The sequence below is a fragment of the Ips typographus genome, linkage group LG1 (assembly GCF_016097725.1).
Source record: "Ips typographus isolate SLU linkage group LG1, UJ_Ityp_2.0, whole genome shotgun sequence".
NCBI classification, from domain to species: domain Eukaryota; kingdom Metazoa; phylum Arthropoda; class Insecta; order Coleoptera; family Curculionidae; genus Ips; species Ips typographus.
Window position 1 is genome coordinate 27632516 of NC_138422.1, and position 20345 is coordinate 27652860.

The window sequence follows — 20345 nt, forward strand, 5'->3', positions numbered from 1 at the left end:
TGTCTTGCATAGCATAGCATTTTCAAATAATTTTCCAAAAAAAAGATGATTGAAGATAAAAAGGAAAGAAAATCATCGATATAATCGTTCAGATTAAGGTCTCGTGCTGAAAAGTAGCACTTTTTGCACAAGTTAAAAAATAACTGTACACCCTCAAGTCACTCTTTCCATTTTTTAACCCTTTTTGAATTTTTATTCCTAGATGTTTTCTGCATGTGACACGATTCTAACAATAAAAGAACTCAAAGATTGTTAAACAAAAGAAATGAAAGAACCCACACGATATTTTTGTGTTTCTGACGTAATACAAAATGCGTATTACTCTAGTAATTATTATTATTATATTAAGTATACACAAAAAAGCTAACAGTCGCATAAGTAGATAACAGATAATGTAAATGTTAATTATTGCTGCGCTAGGTTATTAGTTGATAAATAATACCAACCACCAATAATTTTGGTTAAAATATATTATTTTATTTAAGGCACAATACGTTATTTATTATATTATTATCTAAATGTATATTCAAATGAGCAAATATGCAAAAAAAAACACTCGCGTAAGCGGCTATGTACTATAATGGTAATTGCTATGCACTTATTTACCGGGAACTTTACTGCATGGCAGCAAGGTCTTGGGCTTGTCACTTCACGAGCTTTATGTAACAAATTAATTATATTTTTTTTTTTAATTTTGACATATCTAGTGACACTTTCACAAAACTGATGGTCGTAAAACCTTTTACATTTTCGTAACGAGTTAATTTTTTGAGTGCAACAACTGCTTTTGCAGCTAAAAGTGGGTAAACACTGCGAATAAGAAAAAAAGCTTTCAAATTAGAGCCAGAGCTGGTTTAATCCACCTGAAGTCATTTATAACATTACCGGTTAAAAAATATTGTTGCATTAACGTTTTAGAGAAATTGGAAATGTGCAAAGCTATATTAGACAGTTAATTAAAGCAATTTTTTGTGTAGCAGATGGTTTTTAGTATTTTTCTTTTCATTTTGTGCAAGAGGAAAAATTAGGCAGATTTATCATTTTCAGATATGTATCACAGTTATTAGCTTACTTAATCGTTTTAAACCCCTTTGTATACGTAAATTATAATTAATTTCTAATATTCAGGGTGTACAATCGACATTACACCATATTTAGTACTATTACTTATTTTATGGTAAAATATGCACTGTTACACATGTCAACTGTCAAAAGTTAGTTTAGAAAAGAAAATAATTTTAAAGGAAACACCTTGTATTTCCGAAACGAAGCATTTATGAGATTATAATAGCAAAGTAATTTTTGTTTTTTTTTTTAATTTGGCTTTGAAGTTTTGTATCTTATTAAAGACTTGTTTGTTGGTATGCACAGGCTGAAAAATAAAAATGTTTTGCCCTATTAGCTTATCTTGTATAATAAGCTCAACTTTACAAATTCTCAGATATTTGTGGTTATACACTATTTTAGAGTGCGACAAAATTGTGTTTTTATCATATTCAATTGTGTGGTACTCTATAAAATTTCTGTATTTGTAGAAAATTGACTTGATTAGTCAGAATCCAGCTAAAGTACTTTCTCTTAGTAATATACAGAGCAGTCTAGTTTAATAGCAAACGCAAGAATAGTCAGTTTGTAATTTACTACTTTGTAATATTCTACTCTGTATATCAAATAGAAGTTCAGATAATGAGTTAGAATTATTTAAATCCTATTACTCAAAATTTAATATTTTAATTTTTCATTATTGATGTCGAAATGTACTTTTTTCATTTTTGTGTCACTACAGGTGTTTTCGGCAACTTAATCTTTTTTGAACCTCACAAATTCAGTCATAAAATGATCGAAACTTCTTGTAAATTTTACTATTGACAGATTATACTTTGCACAATTGACTGAACAGACCAAATATTGGATATTACCTTATATGTATACAAAATCCAGTAAATATGTATAATATCTAATGAAAAACCTATATACGTTTTCAAGCTGCACCGCGTAAATAACGGATGTGCACTATCGTCAAATTACACGTTTCCGCTTCTAAACTTTTGTATTTCAACTGTGTAATTAGTCATAAAACAGTGGCTCATTTCGTCATGCGTTTACAATTATCACTTATTATTTTTCAATGATAATAACCACCGTGTAGAATGGCTAATAATTTTGTTTTTCAAATTTCCTTGAAAATAACCTAGATGTTTTACTGCAGAAAAAAGAACGTAAATAAATATATTGTTTAAAAATTGTGTTCTTGTTTATGGCAAATTTCAAAATAATGCCCAATAGACTTTAGTTTTCAACTTCGTCCACTGTGACTGATATACAGGGTGAATTTAGGGTTAGATTGTATTTCGATAGCTTTTTAACTTTTTTTTTTTCGCTTGGTAAAGTGGGTCATAATAACAATTTACAAAAAAAACACAATTACGAGTTTCTTTTCCTTGCTAATATTTTAGATATTAAATCTTAGACAATAAGCAACTTAACGATGACATTAGGACGAAATAAAACAATTAAGATTCACGAAAGCGTTCTTTATTCGGCTATAGGTAAAAGTGGAGTGTGAGAAAAATGTTAATGATTTTAATGTGGGAACTTGGAAGCACGTTCAACTATTTGTTAACTTAAAAATGAAGTAATAGAGTAGATATTGCAGACTATTGAAATCAAATATTACCATATACGGCCAAAAAATCGTTTTTAATCACATATTTGACCAGATTGTATCCGTTATTTAGGCCTCTTCAGCCGCATACTAAATTTCAATTACCACTTGACGCACTTATGCTAATTTAGTTTTGTTTGTAGGAAGCACTTTCGTGAAACGAAACGTTTTTGGATGTGAAATTAGGTAAATATTGTGTGAAGCTGTTGTGTTTTACTCACGTACCTAACTCTTAAGTTTTCAATGAATTAACTCCTTCTTGCGCTTCAGTGTTTGCATGGTAAATATGTTTGTAATTTGTTGCTGTTATACAGGTTGTGCTAAGTATGAACCACGGAGGTATAATGTGATTGCCTCAAGCATTGTTGTTTACTGATAATTTTGTTAAGGTGATCATACAGTTCTAGTTTTAGACAGTTTAAAGAATAAATATAAAACGTGAGCTAATTTGAATTTATAAAACCTGCGATGATTACAACTTTATTAATGTATTTGAATCAATCATTGATTATCAGAAATACACAATTTAAGTAACTGTATTTTTTTGTAAGGTGAAATCAATTAATTAATGTAGGTATTTAATAAATGTTACAAACTAAAAAAAATATTGATAATTTTCTTCATTATTTAAATGTTTTATAATTAAATTTTATTAAGAAAATCGGTATCGATTGATTGTAATGGTGTCAATTTCAGCAATTTTTGAAAAAAATCTGAAAAAATCTGTTGAAATCATATTAGTTTTCATGTTTTACGTTGACTATGAAGAAATTGTATAAATCATGTGACTAATTTTGATAAATTAATGGCATTAATTAAATTTTAAAGTAGGAGAGATAAAATCAAGCGATTTTTAATAATTTTTAATTTTTTTATGAATTTCCAGTATGCACCTGATATTTTTATTATCGTAAAATTTAGTAATTAGGTTTATAACATAGACGACTCAGTTAATACAATTATTGTTAATTGCAATGGTAAAATTTAAATTGAACCAAATTTTGTTCAGCAGATTTCTGAAATTTTGTTTGAACATTTAAAATTTACATAATTTAGTGACTGAAATTAGTATTTTATGGTACTTTGGTTTGTTTTTTTTTGGAAATTGGAAAATTTGATAATTTAAAAATAACCCCAATCTCAAAATCTAATTGACTACTAATCTAATAATAAACAGAAGATTACACTCTTGTAATATTAATAAAAGTGGCTTGTTTAATAGTGTTGAAATTGACAATTTGGTTTTGATTCATTTAATTGAACTGTTCTAAAAGTGTCAGTTTTTATACGTGAAATTCCAATAATATGTTTTTAATTAAATTATGCGAATTAATCATTTAATTAATTTGTTGAAATTGATAATTTATAACATGTTGGACAATTTTGTAGGTATTCATAATATAATCAATGTTTTTGACCCTAAAGTATAGTTTTTCTAGTACGTTTTACGCATTTTTTTAGTTTTTCACATTGTTTTCGTGCTAGTTAGTCTTAAGATTAACCTAATAACAATTATTTGAAGCGGTCTACTTTCAAGATCCGTTCGTGCGAGCTTTATCGAAACGAATCGTTCGACCTAAGCTGTCATAATTACGTGCCTGTTTAGCGGGTTTTTCGGGTTAATTAAAGCCCGCAAAAGCGTTTAATTAATCATCGGGAATCAGAGCGCATGCAACATGGAAATGCAACTAATTTTACTTAGATGAATACAACACTGTTAAAAAATAATACGTTTTTCTGAGGCACAGAAGCGTAACTTGTGTTTTACAGCCCGGTCCCGTTGTAGCATCACGTTATGCGGGTATGCACTTTCCCAATAATAATTTTCATTACGTATACATAGAAAGCTTTCTTTTGGGGTTTTGTTTTATAGTGCGGAATTTAAATTGAGACCTAATTATGTAGGTACATACAGTCGTAGAATATGGATAATAATTGCGTGGTTGGCCGTGAATTATTTATACAAGGAATTGATTTCTTTGTGTGGCATTATTAGTAAACACGATCTCAAGATTGGAAGGTTGTATTGGTTACTTTTGTCGATAACTAATTAATTGTCGAGTATGTGCAACAATTACCTGACTTTCATTGTAATATAGGAAAAAGGAAAAACTCTGCCATACTATAAAGAACCTTATTTTTACATAAATGTTACACGAAATGTAACTATGTATAAAGAAAAACCCAAAAAGGAAATAAATACAATGCAAGACAATGAAAAGTACCACCAGATTGTTCAATGGATCAAGATCAATATTTTGGTCGCCCATATACGTTACAGTTTTGGAGAGAGGTTTTTAAACTTTTTCAGACAACAAAATTATTTCCTAGATTCACTGTACACCCCATTTGGCAAATACCTCACCACCATGTCGTATATGGCCGGCTTTAAAGACAAAATAGACTGCATAAATTTGCCACATGCATAGTTTTTGGATCGAACGACACTGTTCAAAACCACTGGGGCATTATAGTGTACAAACTGTAGGAATTAGTGGGTATTACTTGGGAATTGGCAACATTACCAAGAATAAGTAGGCAATACTGGGCATTAAATTAGTATTATTAATAAAATTGAAAAGGTCTAAATTATATTTAAAAAAATTATCATACAATATTTTTTTCTATACATCTACCATTGAAATATAAACATGAATAGTTTGGTAATTTCAATGAAATCCGTTGGAAAACAAGGAAAAATTATGAATTTTGTAATTTTACTTTCAAAAATTTTGACTCTCTAGCGGCGAAACCGTACACTAATCAATCAACTTTATACGTCAATAAAAAGCCCATTTCATTAGCTATCCATTGACGTATAAAAGTTTCTACAAAGTGTCGCAAATAAGCTAGTTATTGAGGAATGAACAAAAAAATGCACCAAAAAAAGTCTTAAAAAAATAAGTCAACTTTCACGCCTCCTAGTGGCCAACCGTCCAACCTATCAACCTATTAAGGGTATTTTTAGAAAACTTATTTCATTGGCTATCCATTGACGTATAAAGCTTTACCAAAAATAGTGCAATTAAGCGAGTTTTTGAGGATTAAACAAGAGGATGCTCCAAAAATGTGATAAAAAATTGGTCAAATTTGACGCCCTCTAGCGGCCAAACCGTCTAACCTGTCAACCCAAATAGGGATATTTTTAGAAAGCTCATTTCATTGGCTATCCATTGACGTATAAAACTCTACTAAAAGTAGTGCAATTAAGCGAGTTTTTAAAGAGCAAAAAAAAAAGATTTTTGAAAAGAAACCCCAAAAAAATTCGTCAAATACTGTTTTTGCAAATGACAATTTTCGTAAGGGTCAAATTTGCCTGAAACACCGCCACTATCCTAATCGGTTTTGCGTTATGTTGGCTAGTTAATGCAAGCGAAAATCGATCTTAATGATTGTATTTCTACAGTTTTGCTACTATTCTAGATTTGGCAATCAGTGTGCTACGTTTGTGCCAAATATCTGGGCCGTATCTGACGAAAAAAGATATTAGTCAAGTCAAAGAAAATATTAGCTTTGGAGCCCTCTGGCGGCCAAACGAAGCAACCTATCAACACAGGCGGTCATATTTTTTGAAAACTTATTTTATTTTCTATCCATTGCCATATAAAAGTCTATACAAAGTGTTGTGTGTGACAATAAAGACCGTTTTGACTAAATTTGACAACTGCCACTTTAACCTTCATTAATTTGGTTATTTTGACAGTTACAGGGTGGTTCAATGTATCAATATAAAAAGTGATTTTTTTAAATAAGTGGCGTAATACAAACTTTTTTAATTTTGAACAGAGAATCAGACAATTATAAGAATGTGTTCCGTTTGAAAAACTAGACTTTCTATCCTTTTTTAGAAGTGATTTTTTGACCACACTGTATTATATATTTTGACGTCTTTCTGCACCCATTCCTAGAACAAACCTTGTCTAACATGACAAAACACAAAAACCAAGAAAAAAATCTTTCCTGAGACCGAGAATATTAAATTTCACATAAAATGGTAAATATCTCAGAAACTGTCAAAAATATTCAGGGTATACCATTCCGGGTAATTTGCAGGCATATTTTCTTATTTTTACTTTTTTTAATTAAAAAAGGTTTTTTTAGACTTTCCAGTTGTGATAATTCAGGAAGTTAGTCGGTATTGTTAGGCTAGGTTAGGTTAGGTTAATTATTAGGAATTACTGGGCATTACTGGCATATTAGGAATTAGTGTACAAAATTTTACTCAGTGGTTTACCCCTCGGTGTGCTTTGATAAATCATTATTAACCAAAAAAGAAAACAAAACAATTTTTTTCTGTAATGTTTGAGTACCTAATTTTGCTTAAAAAAATAATGTGACGTAGTTCATTACAAGTAGCATTCAATTTACATAACAAATTACCGGACAGTGGCGCATCAAGACGTTTATCTCCAATTGGTTTCACGTGCTGTGTATAATCAGCATTAATTTGTCGGTTAGAACTGCAATTGCTTTATTATTTAGAAATATTTTTGTAACGTTACATTCATCTTGTTGAGGGGGACATTTCTACATTACAAACGATGGATTAGTTATGACCCATAAAATTTATCGTTCGACAAAAGCGATCTACGTGACTCAAACAAATTATAATTTGTATTATACATTCGTTGTCCGATCTGCCCTCTGTCGGCATAAGTACAAGTTAATTAACCCCAGACCAGTAAAACGATCGGTTAATTTTTAAATTGGTCACACGAAAATTTACAGGTCCGGTACCGGAAATACGGAACCTGCCGGCCATTCAGGTTTAGAATTGAAATTATACTTGATGATACAATGGTGGTTGTGTGAAAACAAAAGGATTATACGGTGACTGAGCTTATGTTTTGGAATATTAATGTGCTTGTATACTGTGAAAATTATTATTCAATAGGGCAACAGGTTCAAGTTCACTTGAATGTCTTTCATTATGTTGCGAATTTTAACATATTTACCAAACTACAATAATTTGTTCTATTTAGTAAGAGCTTCAGCTTTTTGATCAAACTTTAATATCATTCAGATTTGGCCAACGTGAGGGAAAAATGAGTGTGATATTTTAGTGCACCATTGTAGATATTCCATATTTTGTGGTATTTGATAGAAAATAAGTTTTATGAGAGTTCACGGTACTTAATTTCATAATTTATGATATTGCTGTCTTACAGATATTGCAGAATTGGCTTTGAATTTTGGCAAGATTACATTTAATATTCTTTGAATCACCAACGTATATTTGTAAGAAGATTTTGAATATGTTTACTCATACTCTTAAAACATACAGTGTGTCCCAAATTGATTCCACATGTATTGGGATCTCGGTAACCGTAAGAGCTATACAGAGTCGGTTAAATGGGGAAAGTTTAGAGAATTTTATGGGAAACTTATCTCATAAGAAGAGAGAAAGAAATAAGTTTTACATTACATAAAGTTCTCTAAAAATTTTCCCATTTAACCAACTCTGTAGCTTTTACTAGACGAGACCAAGATCCCAATTTATTTAGAACCAATTTGGGACACACTATATATTGAGTTTAAAAGCATTTGTTGGTTAATTTATATTTAATTTATTTTAAAACAAAATTGAAATTGAAATTTTAGTTTTCTTAGCGAATAATATACGGCACACTATTTCACACTGGAATTGTAACAAATAGTACCAAATAATAGCAATTTTTCGAAATGGTAAAACTTTGTAATATACAGGGTGGTCCAGTTTTAAATGTCAATAATTCACCAGTGGATAGCCCATCAAAAAATAAGTTAACATGCATTTTGTCATTGTCCTGAAGAACGCTTCCTAAGGAAGACACAGACCTTCAAAATGGTTTAAATGCGTCGATATAGGGGGATAGTCTTTATTTTCTACTCTCACTGGATATTATTCAAAATTGACAAAAATGTCTACTTGGGTTGTTGTATTTTTTACTTTAAAATAGTTCAAAAGGATTCTTGGTCATCTGTGAGGTTTACGAGTTAACTTTTGACACTGAAAATAGTCAAAAAACAGGATTTTTGGACTTTTTTTTATTCAATTAAACACTGGTAACAGTCAGAATTTTTGGACTAATTTAACTCTAAAAATTAGTGTTTAAGACTAATATCGTAGCATTTAATGCCACAATTGTTTACTTTCATCAATGAAGATTCTGAAACTTAACTTTTACTAGAAAAAATTGTTTAAAATTCGATTTTTCAGTTTTAAAGCAAACTGAAGCGTCTAGAAGTCAATTTAATACTGACAAAGCGTGAAATGGCATGTTTAAGCCTATGGAAAATGTAAAAATAGTTTTTTAAGTCTGCTATGTCAAAAACTTGGTGAAGATAACCCTAAAACTCGATTTTCCTAGCTGAAAGCAGTTTTAAAGCCCTAAAAATAGTCCAGAGTTCTAAGAAAATCAAAAGCAAAGGAAACAAACCTGAAAAGTTAGTCTTCAAGTCAATTTTTATCAATCTAATGTCAATATCCTGTATTTAAGACTATTTTCAAGACTAAAATATTGAAATGTATTTTCAATTTATGAAAACTTACTTCAAATGGAAATTTTAAGCTTTTGATGTCACTTTTCATTGGTATAGAGTTACTTTTTGGTGTCCAAGTCCATTTTCAAGATTGAAATGTGTGAATTTGTAGTAAAAAATTGTAGATAAAGTAGTTTTTCATGACTACAACCTAATTTTCACTACTAAAGTGTTTCAAGTTATCTGAAAACTATAACGACTGACTACAAAGACAGTTTTTAAGCCTTTCAAGTCAATTTTCACAGTTTCCAAGGCTAAAATCTTTCAATTTGTGAAAACTGGTCAAAAGAAAGAATTTTTAAGCCTCTCAAGTTAATTTTCACCGTTTCAAAGAAAATTTACTTGTTACTGTCAATTTTCAAAACTAAAGTCTTTCAATTTGTCTGGAAACTATGAAAACTGGCTACAAAGACATTTTTTAAGCTTCTTAAGTAAATTTTCACTGTTTTCAAGACAATTTTTAAGTTAAGTTGGGTTGTTAGGAAAGTTAATTTTGGGTCTTTGAACGTAATAACTCAATTATCTCGTAAACGAAGCTTCAAATCAGAATTTTATAAGAGGTACTTATTTTGTCAAATTGAACAAGTAAAGTAAAAAAAACTGAAATTTTTGAAAAATATCCAGTGACGTAAAGAATCAGGCAGAAAAATGAAATCCATCTTCCTGTATCTACGCTACTGGAGAATTTTGGCAAACGTCATTCATAATAAGTAATAATTTCATAAGTGCTTGTTCCAAATTTGATCAAAATGACTACAACGACAGTTATGACAAAAAACCGATTTTTTAAATTGAAATTTGAAGGACTGTATTTTTCTTAGGAAGCATTTTTCAGGAAAATGACATAATGCATGTCAGCTTATTTTTTAATGGGCTATGCAATGGTAAATTATTGACATTTAAAACTGGACCACCCTGTAGAGTAAATATGAATTAAATTTTTTTTAAAAATGGCCCATAAAAAGTCTCATAGTTGTGACCTAAATATCACTAAAAATTAAAACTTTAAGCTTATTATTGTATTAGATACTAAAAATTATATCGGATTAACTTAAGCGATAAAATTATAATTACGGTTCGATGAAAGCAAATTCTGCCAATAATGGCCAGCTCGATAGCAGTATTCATTACCGTTAATGGGGATATTGAAATGTGTATATGAAAGATTCCGCTTTCCATGGATTAGTTGCTTGCCAACACTATGTGCTTAAAATATAAATTATTAATCCAATCCAGTTTGCTTGTTGTTTGATTTTCCAATCAAGATATGTTGTTCTGTGTTATTATTAAAACATAACCCAAAAACATCAAATCAATCGTAAATAGAAAAACAAGAAAAATACATAATGTAAAAAGAACCAAATCTTTTGGCAAAGACAGCCCAAGCTTAGATAAACTACTGGCTATTTTGCAATCTTTTTATCTCATCCAACATAATAGAGGTTAATGATCGTAATAGAATGATTACCTTCTTGGCCTTCCTATTCGTAAAATAATTGCAGTTTTACATAACGTCCTGTTGTGCAAAAGCACTTTTACGAGTACACTGATAAAGTGTCGCTGTTTTGTTTAATAGGATAATAAAAAAAATTTACAGTACTTAATTTTTCTATAATTAAAAACATATCACAAACGTGAAAAGCAAAATAGTTATCTTTGTTTTGTAGTCATTTTTATGCTTTTTCGAATGGTGCATAAATGTAATAGATAAGAGAAATCACACATGCACAACCTCACTTTATAGCATTATTTATTTAACTATTGGGATTTTTTTACCTTATCATCTGTAGAGTAAATTTAGTTTCCTTAGAATTAATTTAGTCCGAAAATCTTTGCTAAGGAACCAAATAATAAAAACTGGTAATTTTTTCCTTTCTAAAACAAAACAAACTTGTCTACGCTATACGAAACAAAAACTCTATGTACAAATTTTCATAAAACTTAAATCCGCAGTAGAACTGTGAAATAACTTGAGGGATTTCATCATTTCGACACTGCGGGGGTGTTAAAACTGGAAAGGTAACGATCGTAAAACGGCTTCTGCAGTTTGCAAGAAAATAGTTCACAGCCGTAGTATATTGCAATAACTTTACCTATGTTCGAGTAGGGCGCATATCCAGGGATTATGCAGCTAATTCCGGAGTTTATGTTAATAACCGAAACTAACTTGGCGAACTCATAAACACTAACCCCGTTAACGTTAATAATAAATGGGCGGCGTTGTGTTTGAGAGGGGGTGATGACCCAACTTCATTCCATAAAATTTTCAACGACACCACCATTAATGGCAAAACGTGATTAATGTTTTGCTTCTACTAATTGTTACTAGTTTAATTAATTAAATACATTGATTTTTTTATTGATAATAGTTTTTTGAAATTTTTTGGAATTTTCAATATGTCGATAACATGCACAAAACCAAACACAATGTTTACTTCCTCAATCATGTTAAACTAGCGTTTTTATTTTAGATATTGAATAGATAAGTAAAGCTGTTTATGACCTTAATTACTGTTAAATAGTTCATTAGTTATTATAAGTATTTCCGGAATTCAATGATAAAAGTTCAGTTAACACAAACAATCGATTAGTTAATACTCATCCATTTAGAGGTTAATTACGTTTTAATAATCGATATTTTTATCTTTAAAGCATATTGCAGGAATATACTTTATCATCTCATTTTCAAAGCTGAAATCGAACTTGTAAAATATACAGGGTGATTCCAAAGTTGGGGTTTTCCTTTCACCTGCGAATAGGGCTTCAAAAAACAAGGTTCAAGGTTAAATAAATTTTTTTCGAAATGTGAACAATAACGAAGATACAGGGTGTCAAAGTTTTACTGAAAAAACGAAAATAAAAAATAACTAACTTAATTTTAACTAACTGACAGGTTATTTCATATCAACACACATTAACAAAATTTTGTTTTAATTTTCTTACTTTTTTAATTTTTGAGATATTTCAACTCGAAAATTGTGTCACTTTCTGTGAGTTTGCAGCGTTGTTGCTAAGTTTGAAGCCTTGTGAAGCTGTAATTTGCACTCCAATCTAGATTTTTTATATATCATTCGAAAGAGGATGAAAAATGTTACAAAATGTAGGTTGAGCGAATTTTCTAGCATTTTTAATTTTTGAGATATTTCAATTCGAAAATTGTGTCACTTTTTGTGAGTTTGCAGCGTTGTTGCTAAGTTAGAAGCCTTGTGAAGCTGTAATTTGCACTCTAATCTAGATTTTTTATATATCATTCGAAAGAGGATGAAAAATGTTACAAAATGTAGGTTGAGCGAATTTTCTAACTTTTTCAGTTTTTGAGAAATTTCAATTCGAAAATTGTGTCACTTTTTGTGAGTTTGTAGCGTTGTTGCCAGGTTTGAAGCCTTGTGAAGCTGTAATTTACACTCCAATCTAGATTTTTTATATATCATTCGAAATAGCATGAAAAATGTTACAAAATGACGGTTGAGCGAATTTTCTAACTTTTTTAGTTTTTGAGAAATTTCAATTCGAAAATTGTGTCACTTTTGTTAGTTTGCAGCGTTGTTGCTAAGTTTGAAGCCTTGTGAAGCTGTAATTTGCACTCCAATCTAGATTTTTTATATATCATTCGAAAGAGGATGAAAAATGTTACAAAATGTCGGTTGAGCGAATTTTCTAACTTTTTCAGTTTTTAAGAAATTTCAATTCGAAAATTGTGTCACTTTTTGTGGGTTTGCAGCGTTGTTGCCAGGTTTGAAGCCTTGTGAAGCTGTAATTTGCACTCCAATCTAGGTTTTTTATATATCATTCGAAAGAGGATGAAAAATGTTACAAAATGTCGGTTAAGCGAATTTTCTAACTTTTTTAATTTTTGAGATATTTCAATTCGAAAATTGTGTCACTTTTTGTGAGTTTGCAGCGTTGTTGCTAAGTTTGAAGCCTTGTGAAGCTGTAATTTGCACTCCAATCTAGATTTTTTATATATCATTCGAAATAGCATGAAAAATGTTACAAAATGACGGTTGAGCGAATTTTCTAACTTTTTCAGTTTTTGAGAAATTTCAATTCGAAAATTGTGTCACTTTTTGTGGGTTTGCAGCGTTGTTGCCAGGTTTGAAGCCTTGTGAAGCTGTAATTTGCACTCCAATCTAGATTTTTTATATATCATTCGAAAGAGGATAGAAAATGCCACAATATGGCGTTTGAAGAAACTGTTTGGTTTTTTCAGTTTTTGAGATATTTTAATTAAAATATTGTGTCACTTCTTGTGAGTTGAAAGAGTTGTTGTCGGGATTAAACCCTTGTGACGCTGTAATTTGCACTCAAATGGAAAAAAGATGCAAAATGCTTCAAAATGGTTTGAGAGAATTTTTTAACTTTTACAGTTTTTCAGATATTTTAATTCAAAAATTGTGTCACTCTTTGTGAGTTTGCAGCGATGTTGCCAGGTTTGAAGCCTTGTGACGCTGTAATTTGTTCTCCAATCTATATTTTTTGTATATCGTTGAAAAGATGATAAAAAATGCTATAAAATGTCGATAGTATACACCATGTATCTTCGTTATTGTTCATATTTCAAAAAAGCTTCAAACGAAAAAAACCCTATTTTTTGCACTCCTATTCGCAGGTGAAAGGAAAGCCCCAACTTTGGAATCACCCTGTATAATAAATGATGTTGAATCAATATAACTTTAGGTTCTTCTCTAACGGTTTTTAGTACATTGAACTATCTTAATAATTCAGTACTAATTTTGCTATAGTAACTAACACAGCAAATGCAGATAGAGATACCAAAACCGGACCGGAATTTGAATTTAGAACATGTCCCGTTGATATATACGGGCCGAGATGATATGGGCAAAACTGTCACGTGAACACGTTTAGCAACGTATCTGTCTCAACATTCCGGATTTATGGACGGCCATGTATCTTTGGGGTCGGCTGAGGATGCTCTGTGGGGACACAATCTTATATTATATCGAATAATAAACTGTCCGGTGTCAAAGCCTGAAAGGCCGGAAGGGGTCAGTTTTAGCCAAATCAACTAAATTTAAATCCGACCCCATTCATTTAGTTTGGGTCCCTTTATTTTTGTCATTCTCGGCGTATCAAAATTAATGTAGGAGTGGTGCGTTTCTGAGATATCTCTTTAGAGTCCTAAATTGATTACTTAAATTTTTTCTATAATTGCTATTTCATGAGACTCCAATCAAGAGACACATATGTTTTAAGCTTTTATTAATTGACAAATTTGGGATATTTTGTGTTGTCACGTGACCATTTTATCCTGACAAGAATCACAAAGTTTATTTCTATCTTTGTCTACATCATTGATTTGCTACTATAATCCTTTTTTTTTTCTATCATGGGATTCCTATGTATAATTTTGAAATTTCCTTACCTGGTTGTTTTCAATAATTACTTCCTCAAATATGACTTTTTACCACGTTATTTTATAATCAAGTTTTGTTAATATGATGTAGAATAATTCGGTAATTGTGTGTGCATGACCGTAGAGACTAACCAATTCCAGCACAGTGGGTAGTTTCTGATCGGTCAAAAAATTTGGTCATGTGAGCAACGACGTCATATCCGCTCTGACAGAGTGACACATGTCACTTATGAAGGTTTACTTCGTCATTGTCGAGAGCATTAGTTTACAGTTTTTCCCTTTTCTTACCATTGACTCTGCGCATAGATATTTTACAGTTTTACATTGTATAATACCGCTTTCATTACAGGATTGTTAGAAATGCCTAAATATACCATACCCACAAATTTTCGTGCTAAAGGACGTCAAAACAATTTTGTTTGTTTATACTTTGTATGCAATGACTTTTTTTTTTAAAGCTAGAAAGTATTGAAAGCAATAACCAAGCCACTGTAAATGAATGTGTACCTAACCTAAGATTATATAAGTAGAGTCCGGATTTCTAGAAATTTTGCTTTTTGTAAAGAATAATAGCAACCAACCTTTGACATCTAATGTGAACGATTTATGCAAAAACGCGTTATTTGACAAATTTTGTTTGATGCTTCTTTTGCTTTTTTATTCGTTTTGTGCTTATTTTAGTTTTTTGTGCTTATTTACTGCTATTTTGCTATGGTTTAACTAGTTTTTTACAAAACAAGCTTTTCAAGTTTTTAAAAATAAACTAATAACTGCTTTGACAAAAATTGCTATATTGAGATATTGAAGGCTTCTGAACGACAAAAATATGTTGCAAAATGTATAAGTATCAATTTACAAATTTAAACTGACCAAAATAGTCTAAAAAAATGTAAAAACATTCCAAAACACTATAAAACCTCTGAAATTCCTTGTAAAGCTTACAAAGCAGCTTAGAAGCTTCTAAAAGCTTTTATAACAGTCTAAAAGCTTCCGTATGCTTCTAAAGCAATTTAACAGCTTCCAAAAGTTTCTAAAACCGTCTACAAGGTTTCAAATGTCTTAAAGGCAGTCCAAAACCTTCAAGGCTCTTTAAACACCTTCCAAATGCTCCTAAACTAGTCTCAAAAGGATTTAAAACACTACAGAAACTCCAAATATGTCTATAGCCTTCCAAAACAGTCTAGAAGCTTCCAAAAGCTTTTAGAACCCTCTAAAGGCTTTCAAATAACCTGTAACTAGTTCCGTATGCTTCTAGAGCAGTTTAAAAGCTTCCAAAAGTTCAAATTCACATGTCTTAAAAGCAGTCCAGAACTTTCAATGCTCCTAAAGTAGTCTAAAAAGATTTCAAAACACTACAGAAACTCCAAAATGCTTTTGAAGCAGTCTAAAAGCTTTTCAAAATAGTCTAGAAGCTTCGAAAAGCATTTAGATCAGTCTAAAAGATTCCAAATAATCTTCAACTAGCCTAGATGCTCTTAAAAAATTTCAAGGCAGTCTAAAAGCTTCCGTATGCTTCTAGAGCAGTTTAAAAGCTTCCAAAAGTTCAAATTCACATGTCTTAAAAGCAGGCCAGAATCTTCAATGCTCCTAAAGTAGTTTAAAAAGATTTCAAAACACTACAGAAACTTCAAAATGCTTCTAAAGCAGTCGGAAGTTTTTCAAAACAGTCTAGAAGCTTTCAAAATCATTTAGAATAGTCTAAAAGATTTCAAACGCTTTTCAACTAGTCTAGAAGCTCCCAGAAGATATTAAAGCAGTTTAAAAGCTTCCAAAAAGTTTTGTGAACCGTGTGAAAAAATTCCAGAACCTTCAATATGCTGTTCAAACAGTCCAAATGCTCTCAAGTAAAAAAACTTTTGGAAGTTTTCAATAGTCTAAAATCTTCCGTATGCTTCTAAAACAATTTGAAATCTTCAAAAAATTTCTAGAAGTTGAACTCAAAAAAAATTTGCATCTCTGAAAGAGTTTTGTGCTTTTTTACAGATTTTTATGCTTTAAAATAATTTTGCTTTTTAAGCGGTTTTTTTCACTACTTTAGTGCTTTTTAATCCGGACTCTAATTATGTTATTTGTTTATGGTTATTTTAGCGGTTTTGACTAAATATTTTGTCATCATCAAGTAGGTATGATTGTAGGTGAAATTGTAAAACTGCTTAAAAATTCGCCACGGAAGGTCGTATTTCTTGTCTTGGAAATGACTAAAAATTAATCAATTTGTATGAATGTTTAAAATTTCTTGGAGAAAACGTAAATTAAAACTTTTTCGGACACAACAATTTTTTCCTGAATGAAATACTACCGCAGAGTTTGTAATTGATTGCATTTGTTTAAAAACTTTGAATTCCAACCGGTAAGTAAACACAAAAGGGAGGAAGCCCATCGAGATTAAAAAGCCAAACTGGCAAAGTGATCCATAATCTAATTAGAGATAAATGCATGGAAAAACGGTTTGGATCGCGTAAACGCGGCAGTCATTTTTCATCAAATTAACGAAAAAGCGTTTACATCGCCATTTTTGTTTGATTCGGTTTGTTAATATCGCATGCAATACAATTGTTATCCGGACAGAAAAAAAGGCCGGAAAAAATGATGGTGCACAAATGCACGAGAAGGAATTTCTAATCATCGATATTTGACCAGCGACGCCAATTTTCGGTTTTATCAAATTGAGTTTTTCAAAAGCTATCATGCGAACGGAACGGAACGAGAGTTTCCGAGCTTCGTAAAAGCTAATCCGATTTTTAATCAAAGCCCTTTTATTACGAGTAAATCCGAAACACTTTTCGGACGTTGCTGGCATTCAAACAGCAGCGGTTTTTTTTGTTTGTTTGGCGTTAATACGTTACTACACTTGGCAGTTTTGGATTATGATGGGTTTTGTCTGACTTTTTAATACTACTGAGAGAAACAAATAAATAATCTAGGAAAAAAGAGAACATTTTTGGGGAAAATGTGCAACATAAAACCGTTTTTTGCTACTACTGTTTAATAACATGCCGAGGGGTGTGACACTTCAATAATATTTGGGTCACTCACCAAATAATATTAATAATATGCAATAATCTTACTAATCTTGATAATACGACATAATCCAATAATATAGTACATAATGCAATAATACTAATAATAATCTGAATAATACGAATAATACCCCATAATATAAATAATGCAGCTTAATCTTGATAATACCACATAATCCAATAATATAGTAAATAATCTGAATAATACGAATAATACGGCATAATATGAAAAATCATAAAGCGGTGGGAATTGTTGGTTATTAAGAATAAATATAAACATTTTAAACCAACTAAACCAACTGAAGATTGAAAAGTGTAGAAATAAGTATGCAGGTATGTTTTTTTTGCTTGATTATTATAAGGAGCTTTTTGCTCGGCTTGTGACAATAATAAACTGACAAATTTTTTTATTTTATTTATTTATTCCCTAAGTATTTTGCCAAAATGTATTTATCGTCTTTAAATTAATAATTTATGCATTACATATTAAATTACTAGCGGGTGATTAAATAAGAAACAACATGGGCAGTATTGAGGAAATTGAAACTGATACATGTTCGAAACAAAAATGAAATAAAAAAATATGACCATAAAAACCTCCATCAAAACACATTCAAAATATTGAAGTAATTGGTTCGCACATCTACGTGAAACCAGTAGTAAACTCGGATTTTGTTATGACAGCTTTATTTACTGATACCATTTTTGTATTCTAAATTATAATCTAAACAATTTTTAACTTACTCATTTGCGCTTAAACTTTTGCGCTTTTGCAATAATATTGCATCATTAATATAATATGTAATAATCCAAGTAGTAAAGAATAATCCTTAATAATACGCTAATCAAGCAATAATACGTATAATATCAGTATTATTTGGAATAATACAATAATACTGACATAATATCAATAATATTGAATAATCCATAATAATCCTCATATTACCATATAATATCAATATTATTTGGAATAATACAATAATACGGGTATAATACCAATATTATCAATAATATCGCATAATATTGAATAATCTATGATAATCCTCGTATTATATAATATGGGCCCAAATTTAAGAGAGTGTCACACCCCTCGTAACATGCTTATTAATCACTAGTTTTGAATAGATAATAATAACACATATTACATACCCGTGAGTTACTACTAAAAAAAAGCGAAATCAAAGTAAAATAAGGTGACGTAACAATGTAAATGTGAATAGAAATTTTTTGAATGTAAAGTTGTTTTTTTGTTCTTACTTATTACATTATTACTTTTCAATTTATTTTCAAGCTTTTGCAAATTTTGGTGAGTAATAGCTATCATTACACACTCGTTGAATTACGTACTATTTTTTCGATTCTAGTACAATAAAATAAAAGCTTAAGCCGAGCTTACAATCGTGCTGTCACGATAAGACGGTCATATTCAAATCGGATGCCGCGGCAACATTCTAAACGCGAAATATGTCTTGGCTTTACGAGCCCCCGTAATAGCACGATTCTTCCTGCGGGACCTGAGAGCCGAACAACAGCTTAACTAAATTTGCCTTTTGCGCTTTTTGAGAGAATAAACCTCAGATTACACTATTTTGTTTTTATGAGCCCGTTTAAGCGGGCTATTTGTCTGAGCCGCCAGCAACCAAAAATGCGCACATATTTTATTCGCGCTCGTTTTTCTTGAGGTTGTTTAACCCACATATATATTTGCAAAGGAAAGACAAGAAAATGTAGAGTTGTGGATCAGAAAATTAGTGCAGATTTTACTCAGAATGGTCTAGGTATTTCGAGAGGTAGACTGCTGATAATTTTTTGTACACCAAAATGCCTTTTTGCTTAAAAATACCTCACAATTCATCTATTTTTACGCAAAATGCCTCAAATTGCCTTGAAATACATCAAAATGCTTTTAAATTATTTAAACTGCCTCAGGATACCTTCAAATATTTACACATTTGTGGCATTCTTAAATTTATAAGTCCCTTGGTATTGAGATAATGATAAACCTAAAAATGACTTGATCAAGTTACGGGACTGTTTTGCCAAATTTTAAAAACCCAAAAGCTCCAGTGACGGTTTTTATGTTAAGTTTGGGAAGACCTTAAGAGAGGTTTTTCCTAATTTTTGACACTTGATTTGATCTTGTGCTGAAAGCTTAAAATTGATTTTCTAAGGTCAGGTGACTGTTTTTCCAAATTCTGACAAACAAAAAATATTGTTTGTACGGTTTTTTGACGTTTGCATGAATCTTCTGACTGTTATAGTAACCAAGCTAGCAAGTGTCAAATAAAGACACTTATCATTTTAAAGAAAGAGTTGAAAAATTGGTAACTTAAATTCAGACAGTGGTAAAATTGTAAGAACTACGTCACATGATTTGATAATTCAATTTTTGAGCTTGCATGCAACATGTAAAGACAATGTCAAAAACAATCACGTGAACTTCAAAATGCAGTTTAAACTTTGGAAAATGGTAAATTAAATTTAGACAAATGTAAAAAATTACATTGCAAAATACACGTTACGTGACGTTAAAAATGCAATTCTGCATGTTCTTGCAACACTGTAAAGGCCAGTTGACATCTGTCAAAATTAATCACGTGACTGATTAATTGCACACACAACGTGTTGCAACACGTGATTTTAAAAATTTGGTAAATTAAATTTAGACTATTTTAGACAGTTGTAAAAGCTGAAATTGCAATAAGAGACACACCACGTGACTTTGATTATGTAATTTTAGAGCTTGCAAAACTGTAAAAGCCAG

General features: G+C 30.7%; 1 protein-coding gene across 2 annotated transcripts in view; it reads left to right on the forward strand.

Annotated features, from left to right (window-relative positions):
* LOC145740051 (extracellular serine/threonine protein CG31145) overlaps nt 1–20345 on the forward strand; it is a 149206-nt gene that overhangs the window by 6510 nt on the left and 122351 nt on the right. The window contains exon 2 of one of the 2 annotated variants that reach the window (XM_081995380.1): nt 2809–2851. The exons of the other annotated variant lie outside the window; for it this stretch is intronic. The gene's annotated coding sequence lies outside the window, so the exon portion shown is untranslated. The remainder of the gene's footprint in view (nt 1–2808; nt 2852–20345) is intronic. 2 annotated transcript variants of the gene reach the window in all.